The sequence below is a fragment of the Pundamilia nyererei genome, unplaced genomic scaffold (assembly GCF_000239375.1).
Source record: "Pundamilia nyererei isolate P.nyererei 1_Seehausen unplaced genomic scaffold, PunNye1.0 scaffold00281, whole genome shotgun sequence".
NCBI lineage: Eukaryota > Metazoa > Chordata > Actinopteri > Cichliformes > Cichlidae > Pundamilia > Pundamilia nyererei.
In genome coordinates this window covers 644,636-649,009 of record NW_005187682.1, presented here as the reverse complement: position 1 = coordinate 649,009, position 4,374 = coordinate 644,636, and positions in this window count along the sequence as shown.

Genomic DNA, 4,374 nt, shown 5'->3' with positions numbered 1-4,374 from the left:
CTCTCAATGTCCTTCAAAATTCAGAATCTAAATCTTATCTCACTCACTGCTGAAGTTCTAGTTCAATGAACACATGTGTCGCAGTTTAAAATTAAAAAGAGGAAGTACCTCACACCCAAGACCTGTGTGTGTGTTAATGTGTGTATGCCTTCAAAAAAAGAAAAAGTGAACATATATGGTGAGTTTTCCTCAATTTACACAAAATATGACTTTAGATATCCTTTTGTAATTTCTGTTCTGCTTTAAACACGATGAATAACCTCCAGGTCATGAACTTTGGACTTATAATCCTGATATAACTCCACACAATGCACCGAGTACGGAGAAAATGCAACATCAGTATTTAAAATTCTCCACACAATTGAAAAACTGTTTCTATCATTTATTTAACCAAGAACTTTATCAAATGGACCTCAGAAGACCCATCAACATTCAGTACCTGTATATTACCGCAGTTAATGATGCTCAAAACTCAAAACAGTCAGTGTCAAATCAGTCAACCTTGACGTTTTCACTGAATCACGGCGGATTCAGATATAGGCAGTAAAAACTTCTAAAAACCAGCAATGTTTCTTTACAGGGACCACGCCAGATCCACTGACATTTATCAACATTAAATCAACAATGTCAACATTGATTTTCATTCAGAATTACCTTGTCAGAAAACCTTTTTACTATCACACACTTGGCTTCCTGAAATTCTGCTTCACGTCAGAAAACCTTGCCCAACCCAAGGTTTATTTGCCGGACCTCCACGTCCGGGATTACTTTTCCTATTGTTACAGCCCTAACTGGGCCTCCTGATACTGCCCTTGTGTGGGCGTGGTGTTTTTCTCCGCCTCCTCCTCTTTTGTTCCACCCCTCTGTCTCTCTCTTGCTCTTCTCTCTCCCCAGGATACAGCTGCTGCTCATTGGACTCATTTACCACCTGGGCCCAGTCAGCAATCACCTCTCTGAGGTCATATAAGCTGGGGATGAGCTGTGAGCAGGGGGTGGGGTGTCTCTGCTTGGTGTGTAGGTAGCCTGCCTGAAGTGTGGAGTTGTGGAGTTGTGGAGTTGTGGAAGCAGTATAGATGCTTTACGTGAGTAGTGTGGGCTTGTGGGCCTTGGCAGCAGTAAAGCCAGCTGCTGTTAGTGACAGGGTGAGCTTGTGGGCCCCTGGAAGTGCCTCCTCGTGGTGTGGAGTTTTTGTTTGGTTGTTGTGTTCTTTGTTGTTGCAACCTTTTTTCCCTTTTTCGGCATGTTATTGGTAATACGGCGTTGCCGGCTCCTTATGTTATGATTATCTATAATAAAGACTATGTTATTTTACTAAGAACACCTGTCTGTTTTCCTTTCATTCTGTTCTGGACTCATTTGTTACTGGTCCCCTCACTCGCATGCCTAGACCCCTTCGGGGGGGACGTAACACCTATGAACCAATAACTGTATAACTGTATAACGGTAATGTGAGGTCAGGCTGGACCAGGACGGGTGCTGAAGAGAACAGGTTCTTAAGTTCTTGAAAAGCAGACTTGGCCGCATCGGTCCACTGAAAAGGAACTTTTGGAGAGGTTAGTTGAGTGAGAGGCAAGGCAACTTAGCTGAAGTCCTGAATAAACCTCCTGTAAAAGTTTGCAAATCCAAGGAACCGCTGCAACTGGAGTCGATTCGGAGGCTTTGGCCACTCCACAACAGCTTTTACCTTAGCTGGGTCCGGACGGAGGTTCCCTCGGTCGATTATGTAACCTAGAAAGGCGACTGTGGAGACATGGAATTCACATTTTTCTCCCTTGACAAACAGTCGATTCTCTAGGAGGCGTTGTAGAACCTGCCTGACGTGGTTTTCATGTTTTGACTGGGATTTTGAAAAGATCACAATGTCGTCTAAGTAGACGAAAATGAAGTGGTTAATAAAATCCAGAAGCACATCATTAACTAATGCCTGAAAAACTGTTGGGCCGTTGGTTAAGCCGAAGCGCATCACCAAGTACTCGAAATGTCCCAGGTGGGTGTTAAAGGCAGTTTTCCACTCATCACGTTCGCAAATGCGGACCAGATGGTAAGCTTTTCTCAAATCCAACTTGCTAAAAATGGTTACTCCCTGAAGGAGTTTGAAGGCAAAGGTGAGAAGGGGCAGCGGGTATTTGTTCTGGATGGTGATTTTATCCAGCCCGCGGTAATCGATGCATGGTCGGAGTGTTTTGTCTTTTTTTTCCACAAAGAAAAACCCAGCGGCGACAGGAGAGGAGGAAGCGCGAATGATGCCGGCAGAAAGGGATTCAGAGATGTATTTCTCCATAGCCTCTCGCTCAGGGAGGGAGAGGCTATAGAGACGACTGGTTGGCAATGGAGTGCCGGGGAGCAGGTCAATAGCACAGTCGTAAGGACGGTGCGGAGGGAGTGACTGTGCATGGTCTTTCCGAAAAACCTTAGCAAGGTCATGATAAACCGAGGGAACGGAAGTCGGAAGACACAGGCGGCTCTGATGGAGAGGCCACCCGGCTGGAAGTCGAGGCAGCTTTTAGGCAAATCATGTGGCACTCCTCCCCCCACCCAGTGATACATCCCTTCTGCCAATTGATATGTGGGTTGTGTTGTTGAAGCCAGGGATGCCCCAAAACCAGCGGAGTTTGAGTGGCTCGGAAGAAAAAAAACCAAATCTCTTCCGAATGGTTGCCTGACAGGATGAGTGTTACAGGTCCGGAAACGTGCGTAATGTCGGGAAGGCGCTATCCTGACAAAGCAGTGACACGCAGGGCATGAGGCAAGGGGTCCAGATTCAGACAGAGCTGTTGAGCTAATTCCGAGTCAATAAAGTTCTGTTCGGCGCCTGAGTCAATTAAAACGGACAGAGAATGACACTCTGAGTGGACGAGAACTTTAGCTGGAAGCATTAATCGTGGAGGAGATTTGTCTTGACCGAGTCCGCCCACCAGTACTCCTACCATTACTGGTGGGTGCGCCCTTTTGCTCGCGACGGGCAGGTGGCGACAACATGTCCTTTGCGACTGCAGTACAAGCACTCACCAGCTGAGATTCAGCGTTCGCGTTCGGCCGTAGAGAGATGAGAGCTGCCTAACTGCATGGGTTCTTCCTCACTGCCCCCACTCCCAGGTGCTCGGGGAAAAACAGATTCGGGCGCGGCTCTCGCTCCCAGTTGCCCCAGTGCCTCATGGGATGTGTAGTTTCGCTGTGTCCGGCGAGCCCGCAGCCGCTCATCCACCTTAATGCATAAAGACATTAATTCATTAACACAGCGGTTCCCAAACTTTTTTCCCCACACAGTCCTCCCATTTCAGCTCGGCCTGTTTTAAGTAAGAGTCCATGATTTTAAACAGTTCTTCTGCAGTGGCTCTGGTAAGAACTTGTTTGCGGAAAAGTAATTCCTCCCTCATCTCATCTCCATCAATGAATCTGACATACGTTATCAGTAAGCAGTCTTTGTTACTATCAGTGGCTTCATCCATCTGCAGAGAAAAGCGGCTGTCACGCACCTTATCAATAAGTTGCTCCTCTATGTCCTTTGACATATCATAAATGCGCCTGCCGATGGTATTATTGGACAGAGGAATACCCCGTAGTTTGCTGGCTGCTGCGTCGTCAATCATAGTTGAAACCATATCCATAGCACAGGGAAGTATTAATTCTTCTGCAATTTTGTGCGGCTTTTTACACCGAGCCACTCGGTAGGCAACTTTATAGGAGCTGAGAAGAGCATTTGTCGAAACAGATGCAGCTTTAGTAAAGAGACACTGTTGACCACGACAATTTCGAAGTTTTTGTCTGAAAAAGTCTACTGATTTGTTTTTGTGCTCTGGAGGTTTTGTCTCCAAGTGGCGTCTTAGCTTGTTAGGCTTTAAACTGTCACAAGCTAGCATTTTAAGACAGACAACACACTGCGGCCTCTCCTCATTACCCACCGTTGCACAGGCGAAGCCAAGCGCAAGATATGCTTCATCATATTTTCTGCTTTTTGGTTTGGAAGGAAGTGGGTCAAAGGAGCTTGCAAAGAAAAGCGTCTGGACTTCTTTAAGTTGCTTGAAGATTAGAGGGTGATGATAAGAGGATCATCATGGGGTCCTTTTGTCCCTCTTTGGGGGAATACTCCCACTGGGTTTAAATCTGGGACTCTCCGCCATTTGACCTTAGAACTGAAGAAGCTTCGTGGATGAGAGGTGAAACGTCTTCAAGCAACTTGGAGAATTCCAGACGCTTTTCTTTGCAAGCTCCTTTGACTACGATGACCTGGATGACTGAGAACCTTCACAGACAAGGAAGTGGGTCTGTATGCATATTTGGTGATGCTTCATCTTCTGCTTTCCGTTTGTGTGCGAGCCCCGTCAAAAACCTGTCCATTATGCTAGCTAGCAGAGTTCTTTTTTTTTTTGTGGG